At 47.9% G+C, this 15,201-nt stretch overlaps 1 long non-coding RNA gene across 1 annotated transcript; it reads right to left on the bottom strand.

The window, feature by feature from the left end:
• Positions 1-11,892: 11,892 nt before the first annotated feature.
• On the bottom strand, positions 11,893-14,781 carry LOC311596469. Its single transcript, XR_014778854.1, has 3 exons — positions 14,542-14,781; positions 12,745-12,953; positions 11,893-11,968 (listed from the first exon to the last, which is right to left on the bottom strand). It is a non-coding gene; the product is annotated as an uncharacterized lncRNA (long non-coding RNA).
• Between the last annotated feature and the right edge of the window lie 420 nt (positions 14,782-15,201).

The raw sequence follows: 15,201 nt of genomic DNA, 5'->3' as shown, positions 1-15,201 counted from the left end.
CAAAGACTCTTTCTTACATAAGTGGCCCTGGCCATGTGTTGTTTTGTAACTGCAAGGGAAAAGTAACAATTACAGAGGAGGCCTTGCTAAATATCTACGCAGTCCTGGCACCAGTACCTTCTCTATAGTCCAGGCTGGCCTCAAACTCATAGCAATCCTCCTGCCTCAGCCTCCCAAGTGCTAAGATGACAGAACCCACCAAGCCTGGCCTCTATTGTTATTTTTCTTTGAACTCTTTCATCTTACTGGTGATTTTTACACGAAGTAGACAGGGGTGTTCTCTGAGCAGCCTACAGATTCCAGTGAACATCACTGGTGGCCTGATGACCCTGATATTTGTTTCATAGTTACACTCTTTCCTTTTTGGGGGGTTGGGAGTGATTTGCCTCTGCCCTCCCCAGCCCACCTGTCATCACCGTGGGCCGCTGTGGTGACTATAGACATTGCCTCAGTGGACCTTGGAGATTCCTCCCCTGCCTCTGCCGATGACTGGCCTGCTGCTGTGCGCACGGAGGCTCTGCTGTCTGCCCTCTTCCCCCTCGTCTTTTTAAAGGGTCTCTCCTGACCCTTGATGCTCCACAGTTTCCTATACTGTCTTCACATGCACTTGTTCTCATTTATCTTTTGGAACTTGGAGGGATTTTAAAGTCTCCGTGCCTGTGTGCCTCCAAATCTGGGGGACTTCCCAGCATCATCTCTGTAGACACTGCCTGTGCCCTACTCTGCCTGCCAGTCTCTCTGCAGCGTCTGTGAGGTATAGGTCCAAGGCTTCCCATTTCGTTTTCTGCATCTCTATCTCTCATTTCCACCTCCATTTATTTATCTCTCTGTATTGCCTGCTGATGAGTTTTCAGATTTTTGTTTCCATTGAGTCTTTTGTGTCTTCATCTACTTCCCAACTTCTTCTGGTGGCAGAGAGGCTGCCTGCGCTTTGAGGACAGTGTTTATTTCTCCGGGAGGACTCAGTAATGAGGCTCCATCCCAGAAGCCAGTGCCACCCTCACCAGGCATGAAAGCTGCTGCCATCTTCCTCTTGTGTTCACGTTTCCAGAACTCTGAGAAAGAGATCCCCTCATTTTAAAATGACCAGTCTGTGGTAGTCTGTCCTCACAGCAGGAACGGGCCAAGATGAGGAGCCCATCTCTTTTGTTGTTGTTGTTGTTAGCTCTTTGAAAATAGGTGTATTTCAGTTCTGTGTGCAGAAGCCCACAGAAGCCAGAAGGGGGTGTCAGATCCCTGGGAGCTGCCAGGTAGGTGCCGGGAATCGAACACAGGTCCTATATAAAGAGCAGCAAGCACTCTTCACCACTGAGTCGCCTCCCATGCCCTTCTGTTTTCTTTTCTGTTGAGACTGTGTTCACATGCTCTTTTCCAAATGTGCTTATTTTGTAAAGTGACAGAAACCCTAGACGGATCCTAATTGGAATGAATTTAGAAGATTATGTTTTCAGATTTAATCTCCTTTTCTAGAAACACGATGTAATCATCCATGTGTTGTGTTCTCGGCTCTGTCATCTTCTCTTCTTCTTGCCACATTTCTTCTTTGTCTCCCTCTTCTACCGGAACAAGCCTGGCATCCTGGTGGCCAGCGTCCTCAGCTGGCATGCCCAGCCCCTTTCAAACAGCTGAGGACATAGCTTTGCCTCCTGATTCTCTTCCTCAGGGCCTCTCTTGTGGCTCAGAAATTTATTTTCTGTCTTTTCTTTTGTTTTGGGGTATTTGTTTGTTTGTTTTCGTCTCTCTCGTTTTATTTCCCGTCCTCTAACTTGCTTTGTGCACTCAGTCATGACGCTCCAAGGCTTGGCTTCCTTGTGGCGCATTCAGTTTCATAGTGAGGTTGTTTTTAATAGCAGAGTGAAGGGCTGGTACCCGCAGAGTGGCTTTCTTCTCAGCACATACCTGGTCTTACCTCTTTCCCTCGGCTTTTCCTTGCATGTTCCGGATGTCCAGCAAGCAGTGCAGGAGGAAGGGTGCCTGCCTCTTATGACACCACACCCCCTCTCTTTTGACAGCCTGCTCGAACCATCCCCTCCTCTTCCCCGCTATGTTCCATCACACACGCCTACTGGCCATAGACTGAAAAGCAATCCATAACCGTAAAGAAAATCACTTTTTGGGAGGCAGCCAGCACCTGAGTCTACTAGGAACCCGAGGCATTTTGTGGTTCTAGGAGGAATCTAGGAGGCTATAGGAGTTTCAGACCACTCGACCCTGGCTGCTCAGCTGCCTCTGCCCCACCTCTCGTCTCCAGCTCTGAGTTCTGTTCTTGCCAATGGGCACAACAACTCCTCCGTCACGGTGGCCCCGTGTGGTGTCTGTGTTGTTTTCCCTGCATCCTGAAGCTTTGTAGCCTCATGTTTAGGGAACACATGGAGGTAGCTGGGGGAAGTGAGAAGTCCTGGGATTGAGATGTGGGTATGATTTGTTCCCGCTCCCTGGTACCTTCCAGTCCAGCCAGCCCTGCTCACTCGAACTTATTTCCACACAGGCTCAGGAGGGAGACTGAGCATCTCAAACAGTCCGCTGACTCGGGAATAACTGCGGTGTGTGTTCATGGATGTCACGTGCAGGACAGGTCATGTCCTGCCACATGCAGCTTTTCTGGGTCAGTGGTAATTCAAGGCCTGTCTATCCTGGCCTTCAGAGAGAGCCATGGGCATGGATAAGACAACCAGGCAGCCTAGTGATGTCCATGGAGGCCTTCTTTTTTTTTTTTCCTGAGCCCATGACTTCTTGGCTACAGAATGTAATCAAAGCAATGAAGGTCAGATGGAGGTTCCCAAAAGCAACCAAATTCACAGCCTTTCGCTTTTCTTTTTCTAAATATTTATTTATTAATATGTATACAGTGCTCTGCCTGTATGTACACCTGCAGTCCAGAAGGGGGCATCAGATCACATTACAGATGGTTGTGGGCCACCATGTGGTTGCTGGGAATTGAACTCAGGACTTCTGGAAGAGCAGACAGTTAAGAGCCTCTTAACCCCTGAGCCTTCTCTCCAGCCCCGCCTTTCGCTTTTCTAGAAACGCTATTGTCCTAGTCAGAGTTGTTGTTGCTGTGATGAAAACACCAGTACAAAAGATCAAATTGGAGAGGAAATGGTTTATTTGGCCTACAATCACAGATCATAGTCCACCATTGAAGGAAGTCAGGACAGGAACTCAAGAAGGGCAGAAACCTAGCAGCAGGAGCTGATGCAGAGGCCTTAGAGGGAGTAGTGCTCACTGGCTTGCTCCCCCATGGCTTGCTCAGCCTGCTCTCTTATAGAACCCAGGACCATCAGCTCAGTGATGGCACTGCCCACCATGGGCTGAGCCCTCTCCCACTGATCACTAACTGAGAAAATGCCCCACAGCTGGATCTCATGGAGGGAACTGAGGCTCCCTCTCTCCGATGATTCTAGCTTGCTGTAAGTTGACAGACAAAACCAGGCAGCATAGCTATCTCTGCACATGGTCACAGTTGTCCCAGACACAAATGGTGCAGAGTCACAGCTTTCCTTGGACTCTGACAAAGCCCCTCCTACTGAGCCCCAACACTGGCTGTGGGTCTGGCAAAGACAGCTCAACGGCAAAAGTGTTTGCTGGGTAAACCCGATGCCAGAGATAAATTTCTGAGACCCACAGTGGGAAGAGAGAACCAACTCAACATTGTCCTCTGACCTCCACACAGGCTTCATAGCACACATGCAGACATACACACATGCAGACATGCACAGGTACAATCACACACTCACGCACGCACATACACACGTCATACACATCCATATTTAAAGTCTGGCACAGCTGAGGAGGAGAATAACTGACACTAGATTATTCGTAGCAATAGAACATAATAAATCCCCCCCGCTCTGTGGTGAGATTGCAGAAAATGAGCTATTTATACAGCACTAAGTGTGCCAGGCTAAGTATGCACTGTCCGTGTGCTGGTCTGCGTTGGAGTCCAGCTGATGCTCAGCAGCTTTGCTGGGGGTCAGTTCCAGACCCCAGATTTCATTCTCTTCCTTGTCTCAACCCTAAAACTATCTGTCCACTTGGTCCCCTAATACCCAATGGCAAAAGACCAGAAGCTCTTTTCCTAAGATCAGGAGAGGGCCTGGGTGTCCACAGTTGCCACTTCTGTTAAACACAGCACTATAAAAACCCAAGGCGGAAAAATGAGGCATAGCTACATAACAAGGAGACACGCAGACCAGGAAGGAAGATGTAAAATCTGTGCTTGCAGAAGAGCTAATCTTGCACGTGACAAACCCTCGAGTCCAGCAAACAGAGCCATCCAAATGAATGACTGGATTTAGGAAAGTTGCAAGGGACAAAAATCAATATACAAAAGCCAGATGTGTCCTTCACACTGACTGCGAACCATTCAGAAAGCCATTAAGAAACCAAGTCCCATTTCCAGCGGTGTGGGAAGGAACAGAACGCGAACACAGCAAGCCCTGAGGCGGAGACCTGCATGCTGACAGCTGGCGAGCATTGGCCTGAGCCACTTTGTGGATGAAGAGGACAGCACTAACTGCATCGCCTTCCTAGCAAAGGAGAAGAATCATCTTGAGAACGAGAGTAGCTTTTTGGCTGGGGTATACTCGTTCAGTGCCGTGCTTCCCGTAGAATGTTTCTCCCAAGTATCTCATATCCTTTGACCACATTCACACCCTCCCTTTTAGTCCTCCCCCCCCCCTTTTTTTTTAACTTGCTGCTGGACTTCTCTCTTCCCTGAGTTTCCCTTCTGCTTCTCTCTCCCCTCTCCACCTCTCCCCCTCCACTCCACCCCCTGCGCCCTCTCTCCCCCTCCCCCGTGCCCGAGTTCCTCACAAATGAGAGAACATGTGACAGGAGACCTCTGTTTTTAAGCACCTGGTTTACTTAACACAATAATCCCCAGTTGCATCCATTTTCCAGCAAGCGGCATAATTTTATTCTCTGTGGCTGAGTAAAGCCCACTGTGTGTATATGGAGCGTATTTGCCATCCATCTGTGGGCAGGCATCTCAGTGGACCCCACAGTGACTGCAGTGAGCATGCGCATGCAGGTATCAGCTTTCTCCGTGGGTTGTATTGGAGCATCTCCATCACTCATCTTGAAGAGGCAGTGGATTCTATGGTGGGCTTATTTTTTAATTTTAAACATTTCTCTTTAACACAAAAGCAATGTGTGTGTGTGTGTGTGTGTGTGTGTGTGTGTGTGTGTGTGTCTGTGTGTGTGTGTGTTGTGATCTATAATAAATATAGACTTTTTTTTTTGAGACAGGGTTTCTGTGTGTTAGCCTTGGCTATCCTGGACTCACTTTGTAGTCCAGGCTGGCCTCGAACTCACAGCGATTCGCCTGCCTCTGCCTCCCCAGGGCTGGGATTAAAGGCATGCGCCACCCCACCCAGCATAGACCTGTCTTTGAAGAATAGTCCTTCAGTGTTCCACTTCAGAGGTATCCACTGCCACATTTTGGTGTCTACCATCCCTTTCACAACCCCTTTGTTTATCTTTACTTATCTGTGGGGACATTTTACTCAAGACCCCAGTGGATGTCTGAGGCCAAAGACAGGACCACACCCAGATGGCTGCCCTTCCTGTACATACACCTGCAGCAAGTTTAAAGTATAAACTAGTCATGGTAAGATGCTAAACACGGTCACTATAATAAAATGCAGCAACTGTAACAACGCACTGGCTTCAAGGCTGTGAGGATGCACTGCCCTCCCTGCTCAAAGTATCTCACTGGCGTACACTAGCATTTCTCACCTGTAGCCAGTGTAGTCAACTGAGACTGAATGCAAACTGCAGATGGTGGGGGGGGGTGTGTGTGTGTGTGTGTGTGTGTGTGTGTGTGTGTGTGTGTGTGTGTGTGTGTGTGTGTGTTCCTGTCATTTCACAACACAGAAAGGTCAGCAAGTACTTATTACTTAAAAATATGTAACTACATATCTGTGTATCTCTTTATGTATGTAACAGTAATTAAAAGAGGCCACCAATTGGAGTGAGCACAGAAAGGGCTAGAGGGAGGAAAAGGAATGAGGAAAGTGATATAATTATATTTTAACTAAAAATGTATCATAACTAAATAAGCATTATTATTTTTTGGCGGCAATGGGGATTGAACCTCAGGCCTCACTCATACTAGGCAAGTGCTCTACCACTGAGCTACACTGACAGTCTGAAGGCTAACTTCAGACACATACACACACACACACACACACACACACACACACACACACACACACACCAGTCATCCGGAGGCACCATGCTTCTGTCTTTGCTTCTTTGTGGTTTCCTATTGTTACAAGCACGATCCCAGCTGAATGGCGGCACTCTCGCACAGGCATCCAGCAGGACCGTACTTTAGGTGTAGATTACTAGGCTAAAGTATGCTGTCACTATTATCTTTTTAATCACCAAGTAAGAGGTACTTTGATAACTCAGAATTAGGGTTGGCAAGACGGCTTAGTGGGTGAAGGCACTTGCCATTCACCCCTATGGTGAGAGAAGAGAACCAGTTCTCGGCTTTCCACATGTATGCTGTGGTACACATGTGTATATAACACACACACACACACACACACACACACACACACACACACACACACAATTTAAAAATAAGATTCAGATGCCTGCCTTGCTACCCTGCTCCCGAACACCCACTGCAGGCTGCGTACTCAGTTGGCAGCTCTGTACTGGATACTTTAGGGACAGTCTCACCCCAGGAGGAAGGGCCTCTTCCTAGACAGGGAGGAGGCTGGGAAGACAGAGGGACAGAGAGAGCAGTGCGGCTTGGCTGAAACCAGACTTAGCCACATTTTCTTATCAGAAGTGTTTTTGAATTGGTTCAAGGGAAAAGCCAGCCAGTGGCTACTGGTGTCTGGCAGCTCAAACACTGGAATCTATTTAAATTTTCCTGTTGTATCTCCTTATTTTCACTGTCTGGAGTCTGTCCTTTTCAGTTCTGACAAATGAGCACGGCATCTGTCACAGGACACCAAGACTTCCATTGCTTCACCACCTCTCCGACCCATCTCAGCCTCAGGATCAGGAAGACCCAGGCCGGATCCTCCAAAGTGAGATTTAATTTTAGGAAAGCCGTGTGGCAAAAGTGCCTTGAGGTTCCCTTCCAGCCCACTTACACTGTTTGCTCAAAATGTGGGAACGGCCGAAAGAATGTGTGTGCTCAGTGCCAGCGACACTAATTCAACAAAACTTCCTTTGGAGCCACCCAAGTTCTCAGCTCCTGCCAGAGTGCATTTCATAGCCCCTCGTCCCTGGGATGCCCACCCAGGTTGAGCTGGAAGTCCCTTTGCAGAACAACGCAGTGGAGCAGGGGTTACCATCAGAGGGAAAGACGGGCGGAGGCAAGCAGCCACAGTGAGCAGCCGGCAAGCAGGGCCCAATGTGCAGACTCGGTCCATAGGTTCATGACTAACCCTTCATACGGTCAGTGCTCGCCAGGGTGGGCATCGCTGCCCCAGTGTGGCATCTCCCAGAGGAAGGCAGAGCCACCAACAAAGCTTCTCTGCCTCCAGTCTCCATCTCACTGCAGCACACACACTGTGGCTCTACAGATTCTCCTCGGTGTGCACGCTCTGCCACCAGCACAGACACACTGCCGTGTGGAGAACCAAAGGCAGCCACGGTGCAGCAGAGACAAAGCTGTTGTGAGGATGGGCCCGAGGGCTCTGAAGTAGCTAGCAGAGTGCCATGTGCCAGGGAGTTCAGTCCTCAGACTTCTGGTAGGCACGTGCTCAGAAAGAAAGGGATTCTCCACAGCCTCGGGTAACCACACAGTGAACAGCTTCCATCGAAGCAGCTGCTAGCTCAGCGGTTCTCAACCTGTGGGTCACGACCCCTTTGCAGGGAAGAGGTGGGGAGGAGGTGGGGAGGGCTCGGTCACCTGTCAGGTGTCAGGTATGTACCTGACAATTCGTGACAGTAGCAAAATTACAGTTATGAAGTAGCAATGAAGTAATTTTATGGGGGGGAGGGACACCACAACGTGAGGAACTATATTAAGGGCTGCAGCGTTAGGAAGGGTGAGAAACTACTGCTGCTCTGGCTGCTTTGTGACGTCATCATGACAGCAGCACAGGGGCTAACAATATGCCTTCAAATAAAGCCGTGGATCTCAAACACGAGGAAAATTCACACACACACACACACACACACACACACACACACACACACACACACGTGTGCATGCAGAGTTTGAATTCAGTGAAGGGCATTTTTTTTTTTATGTAGATAAAAGTCTACGGTTCTGTAGCCACCACAATAGGGTGTAGCAGTACAACTCTGGTCATGGCCCCGAGAGAAGACGGGTCTGGCAAGTCCGTCCTCACCGTGTTAGGGCGCCTGTTTATATCCCGTGTTTTCTTAAAAGCATGCAGGACAACATTTGGAGCTTTTGCCATCAGAGAACAGAACCCCTTCCCTCCCTCACTTCTCCTGATTCCTCTTTCTTCAGCTGCCTGTCCTCAAAGGAGAAGGTGTTTTGTTTTGTTTTGTTTTGTTTTGTTTTGTTTTGTTTTGTTTTATCAGAATCTCTTTGCAAAATGACTCCCGGGGTCATGTGAGTACAGTGGGCAGGAGCCCTCGCCAGGCCCTGCAGGTGAGAAGTGCCTCTTCCTGCAGCCTTCACAGAGAGGCCTCCATCACTGCAGGCCAGCCTCCCTGGTCACCCTGTCTGCTGGAACGCTTTTGTTTTAAGGAACTGGAGTCTTTCCCTGTTAGAGGCCTTGTGACACGCCTCCATGGTGGTCACGTCTGTGATGCGTCCGTATGCAAATTTACCTAAACATGCTCAATTCTGCCCTGACCCTCCTCTCCAACCCAGCAACTGCTTGCTTCTTTCTCTTTCTTTTCTTTTCTTTCTTTCTTTCTTTCTTTCTTTCTTTCTTTCCTTCAAGACAATGTTTCTCTGGGTAGCCCTGGCTGTCCTGGAACTTACTCTATAGACACCAGGCTGGCCTCAAACTCAGAGATCCACCTGCCTCTGCCTTATAAGTGCACCACCACTGCCTGGCCCAGCGACTGCTTTCCAACCCACAGAGCCAGAGAATTCCCCACACTTGCCCTGTCTCCTGGTAACTCTCCTCTGATGGGAAGCTGTCTGCCCCAGGCTGGCAGATGAGTGCCTTGAGATCATTTGCAGTATGTAGTACAGATGGACGTCTGCCCCCCTGAACCTGTCCCCTCTGAAACCTACAGAAGCTGGGAGGTTGCTGTCTGGCTTCTGTGGTGACATACAGGTGACCATACCATCCACTCTGCACTTTCAGAATGATATCTCCTTGGCTTCATAAAGTAGCTGGGCTCGGGGGCTTCTGATAAGACCCCTGTCCAGGAGGCCTGAAGTAGCCCTGTCTGCTTTCTTTATCTCCTTGTAGATTCTGTGACCACAAATTACACTGGTTATGGTCATTTTTATACTCAATTCTCCTTGGTTTGTTATTTGCGATTCCAGAGATTAATAGACAATCCGGCACAGGCTTGTGGCTGCATAGGGAGGCACAGCCAAGGATTGGTGGGTCTGGTGCAGTCCAGGAGGGGACAACCTCTTACATCCACCTAACGTCCCACTACATTCTCCATCTGCAAACAGCCAAGTGTGGATGGTCAGGAGGACAGGCCAAGGACACTTATTGGCCAGTTATTGTCCTCTCTCTCTCTCTCTCTCTCTCTCTCTCTCTCTCTCTCTCTCTCTCCCAAGGTCTCTTTCTTCTAGAACCTTCAGCAGCCACAGAAGACCAGGCCCTGCAATGCCTTCAGCCAGCTTTGGCCTCTGCAGCCCCACGGTGGGGGCCGAGAGCTGTGTTTATTTGGGTCTTTCCGAGGGCCCTCTCACCATGTTCCATTTCTTGAGACATATTTGGCAGAGCTGCACAGATTTCCTCTTCTTCTTTTTTTTAAGTTGCGAATGCTTAAAATTCTGCCGGCCTTTGAGCTCCCAAGGGGAGCCCCCCATCTCCAGCCCCCATGTGCCGTTGCCATGACGACCTCTCCCTTCCCTTTAAAGTCTGGAATGCCACATTCCATAAGATTTGCACAGAAAGTCGCTTGATCATACGCAAAGGCCCCGTCTGTCAGCTCCAACATTCTGTATCAATAAACACGCTGGGAGACCCACTCTCAGCCACACTTGTAAGAAATCAAGCTTTGACACTCGTCTGTAGATGCTGAAGGACTCCAGGGCAAGAAAAGCCCCAGCCTGGTGAAGTACGGCTTGCCCCCCACGCCTTTCCCTGGGCACACCAGCCTTTTTACACTATGATTACAAGAGCACCAGCGTGCGTTACACAGCCTGGTAAAATTACAGTGTGCCGCTGAATGCAACACCGGGCCCCAAATATTGAATTTTACACAGATACTAAGAGCATTTAAAATGTTAAAGCACATTTAAGTCCTCAAAAAAAGTAAGTAACTTTAATTACCTAAAGAATTAGATTTCTAGAAAATGATGGTTATTTGCTGGAGGAAAATAACATCTCAGCCGTGTTTACGACTTAATGGCTGCCATTCTGGGAGGCATAGTCTCTTTTTAAAGTCTATCCGTTCAACATTTTCTGAAATGAGCCCAGGACCGATTGCCCTTGGGTAAAAGATTGTTGTATATTTTGTCTCCCATCAGATGGATGAAAATAAACAAAAGACACAATGTTTCTTTGTCCAAATAAAATTCCCACAACTAGAACAAAGCACAACCCAGACAGTATTGATATTTTTGTTACTGTTATAAAAAAAATCCCTCTATATGGAATAATGACAGATTTTACATTTGTTACTAAACAGAGAAGTTTTGCCCTTAATTACTTCAAGAGCCCGTTTTTTCACTGTTTGTAGCCTAGCTTGCAGTGATACTCAAGGCAAAAGGTGTTAGCAACTGATTTAAGGAGAGCAAGAAACCCTGGATAATTGAACAGAAATCTTGGCACAGGTTGGTGGCAGTTAAGTGGGAGCCACACACCTGCAGGGCTTTGGCACAGTGATCCCAGGGGACCCACCCGGCTCAAGTGACAAGTCCACAGGAAGCTCAGACATCTGAGTCCCTCAGAGACACAGCTGACCTGGAGACAGAGGCATCATGGTAGGGTCAGCTGGGTTTGGGCAGAGGATGGTCAGGTATGTCATGGGGCTGTAAATTTGCTGGGGACACTTGGGTAACACAACCCAAGGCTTTGCACCCTGCACCAATAAGTCATCTGTAAGAATAGGCAGGAAGAAGGACATGAGGGGGCCCAGAGCAAGGCAGCCGGCAGATGGGCCCAAACCACGGGGCACGGATTCCTTCTGGGCCTCCAGCATCATTGGCCCACAAAAGGTTAGGCTGTGGCTGGCTTTGTGCATTTTACCCTCCAAACCCTGACTGTCAAGTGGAATATTGCTTCAAATTAGCTCCTTAGAGCTGTCTGCTGCATATTGTTTCTTAATTATACAATATACTTCCCGTCGCAAGGCTTAGGAAGGAACTTGGTCGGCCAAGCAAGACTTTTCCACAAAGTCTTTTTTTTTTTTTTTTATACAAGCTAATGAGTCAAACCCATCATTGTTTAAACTCTGGGTTTGCAGTTCAGAAAAAAAAAATGCACAGCTTTGTGCTGCTCGTGTGTGTCTGTCTGTGCAAAAACACAGGCGCGGGCATTTGTGTACAAGTTACACCTGCTTAATAACTAAAGAAAGGAAGTAATTGCAACCGCAGCGATGTTTCAGACCTCGGAGCTATTCCTAGCATTAATTTAAGGCAGACTTATAAGTGTTCTGTAACCTAGGAAAATTGCAGATGGAAAGAACTTTTGTTTGTCTGTTTTATCTAGACAAATTCAGGGAAAGACAGGGGCCTGAGACAGGGATTTTCATTACAAAACAAAACAAAAACCCCATTATGCCACGTGAGAGGTGTTACCTTAGACAGTAGGAGACGGCAGGCAAAAGCATCTTCAGCTCCTAGAAAATCTTTCCAGGAAGATGTGTGTGGTTTCCACCACCTCTGCAGAGCATGAGAGTAGGGAGAGGGTTCATTAAAACCAGAGGTTTGCGTGTTCTTTGTCTTTTGTTTTCTGTTTTTCAAGGCAAGATTGTGAAAATGAAATCATACTGAGGCTGACATCAGATTTATCAACTTTCTCAGCGCTTTTATTTATTTAAAATAATAGCCACATTTAAGAGTTCAGAATACTCAAACTTTATCCAGGAACCATAAGAGAAAAGAAAACTCTGTGATTTAAATAGTATCTTTCCCTGCATAATTTTAAATTAGTTTTAATTTTTAATTAAATGTGGAATTGCTTGGGAAGGAGTTAGTGCCTCCTTAGCAGCGATAAAGAAAAAATTCATTTTGGCTGAATTCAGCAGCCTCCCATTTCCTAACAGCTCAAATAAATGAAAATTAAAAAGTAATTTAAAAAAAGAATTCCATTAACTATAAAATGGTCTGTATCAAGTTTATTAGAAGTTATGGACTTGTTTCAAGAGCACACTTTCAATTTTAAAACTGTTTTAAGAGACTTGAGCGGAACAGCACTTAGCAAACAAAACTTGAAGTTTGTTCGAAAGAAAGATCCTGCCTTAATTAGCCAGGGCTGTAGTTTAGAATGGATTGGGAATTTTATAGTTTTGAGTTCTGGGCCACCACAGTCACATAACATGTCCTGGACTCCAGTGGAAATATCTCTTTACGGCACTTTCATTTTCTGAAGCTATTTGCCGGAGTTCGTGAAAACTTTGCACTCGACAGGCTTTGCTTCACTTTGTGTCGCTGCTCACCTATTTGCTGTTTGAGAGACGCCACTGAACTTTAGGTAACCTTCCGAGGATCTACTGTTGCCTCTTAGAGACCGGACACTGCACGTCAGGATGGCGTGGAACTGGCTCCTGCTGTGATCCCCTATGACCTCTGAGCCTGGCCTGGGCTGCACGGGGCACCCGGGAGTTGGCCTTTTTGTAAACTGGAGGCAAGGAGACATTTGGCAGACCTGGAAGGACACAGACAGCCTGGCTGGGTAGAAAACGGCAATGTTCTCCCCCCCACCCCCAAAAACCCACCCCCCTGGTTTTCAGAAAGTAAGCCTTCCAGGAGACAGGGAGTGAGCAGGAGGTACATGATTGAATTTGGCTTTGGGCTGTAATTATGCATTGAGGGAAGTGGCCGGGCTTGCATGAGTGCTGTCAGGGAGAGAGCATTTGAGTCGGTAAAGATTCCAAACTCCTGGCTGCAGACTGAAGCACAAGTAAGGACGAACACCCACAATGACCTTTGCCATTGATTAGAACCAATCAGTAAAGATGTTCTAGAAGCCCTCAGCCATGGTGTCCTGGGCCTCTCTGGGAAAGTGGGGTGAGAAGCCCCAAACTAGCAGTTACAGAGAGTGCATTTTGTATTTTTTCCTGAAGAGTCAACAAAGTGGAGATACAGGGAGTGACGTAGACCATGCCGAGCTCTGTGGCCACACTGGACTTCCCGACCTCTGAGGTAACCACTCCCCAGCCACAAATTCCCTCTGACATCTGATAGCTTAAGAGCCATTTCCCCCACAACTCAGTGTGTTTTCTGCATTCCCCTAAAAGACTGAGATTTTCAGCGTCCTGATCCTTCTGAGTTCAAGTCCAGATTACAGATATCATGTGAATGGGGATTCAGCCTCTGCCATAGCCTGGTTGAGAGTCCAGGTTGGAGGGGGGCAGGGGGGGCGGGAAAGGCTCTAGGTTAACATCAAATACTTGTAACCCCAGATGATAGCCACAGAATGCTCTGAGAAGCCCAGGCCTGTCGGACACCCTGCTCCGAAAGGACACAGAGTCATTTTAGCCAAGAGCAACGAAACTCTCTGGCCACTGAACCCTGGTGGGCAGGTGCACCCACCTCCAGTGGGAAATGCAGGCTGCTGCAGAAACCAATGACCAATTCAGGGAGGCAAGAAATAGAAGGTGCTTGTCCACAGGATATTGACATTTTTGTGCTTAGAAAGGGGGAGAAATTTCTGACTTACGTTGCAATCTGGAGAAGACACTGTATTCCGTGAAATAAGCAACATACAAATGACAGCCACCACCAGTAAATATCACCAGGCATGGTGGTGTGCGTGCCGGTAATCCCAGAGCTCCGAAGGCTGAGGCAGGGGGATTACTGGAAGGTTGAGGTCAGCCTGGGCTTTATAGTGAGCACATGTGCTTAAGACGGTGTCTCAAGAGAGCAGACTACGAGGACGTAAATAAATACCATGTGGCAACATGTGTGTGATGTACATAGAGTGCTTCATAGGATCAAAGCAGAAAGGCGGTTCCAGAGCTGGCCAGGAGACTGGCAGTTAGTACTGAGCGGAGATGGGCTCCTCTTGAGCATAAGTGTGAGTGAGTGTGGTCAGTGTGTTGAACTGCTTTTTAAAAAACAGCTAGCATGGGGAATGTCACGATTAGATAGATAGATGACAGATAGAGAATATATATTCTATCGCAAATAAAATAGAAATAACATTTTAACCTCACACCAAATAATAGCACAAACACAAGAAAATTTGCAACCTGCTCCCTAGCAGCAGCACAGTAGCCCCTTGTAACTGGTACCTTAGATGAGGTAAAGTGACCCAGAGTATCTCAGAGAAGGGAGGCTAGTGAGAGGTCAGCCTTGCAAGCCAGCCTTGCTCATCACCATCTTCCATCCTGTGAACCTCCCTGGCTGGGTGCTGCTCAGAAGGGTCTGACTGTTGGCTCTTGGAAGACGTGGTGCCTGAGCAAAGTGAAGGTAGCCACGGACAGCAATAGCATCAGACAGCTTACAGGGCCGCCTAGATCTCTGGATCCCCGCCACCGGGTGTCCTCCAGTTTCTAGTGAAGGCTTAGAGCTATTCAACCCCTTGGGGCCAGTTATTGCATATATAACCAATGCTTCTTCCAAAACCACCAGCTGTTGGCCGTGTGATCTCAGGCAGGCCAGTCTTACTTCTCTGAGGTCCAGTTTCCCCTACTCTTGAATAAGACCATTTCAGACATTTTTCCCCCCAGCTCGGACACCCTGTGATTTGGGAATCCGTTTTTAAAATCTAAGGTTAGTGTTATTTTCTTACTGCAGAGGAGAGCACTGCGGTGTGGCATCTCCCTGGCTTGCCGCAGCGCGTGCTCACACATGTGGAAAGAAGAGAGTCGGCTGAGCCTTTTCCTAATAGAGAACACATTGCCCACTTGCCTTTGAAGTCTTTCATCCGCGGCAGGACCACAAGGGGGCGA

The sequence above is a fragment of the Acomys minous genome, assembly GCF_964271855.1.
Source record: "Acomys minous genome assembly, chromosome: 4".
NCBI lineage: Eukaryota > Metazoa > Chordata > Mammalia > Rodentia > Muridae > Acomys > Acomys minous.
Note: the sequence above shows the minus strand (reverse complement) of the source record. Positions and strands in the feature narration are given on the sequence as shown.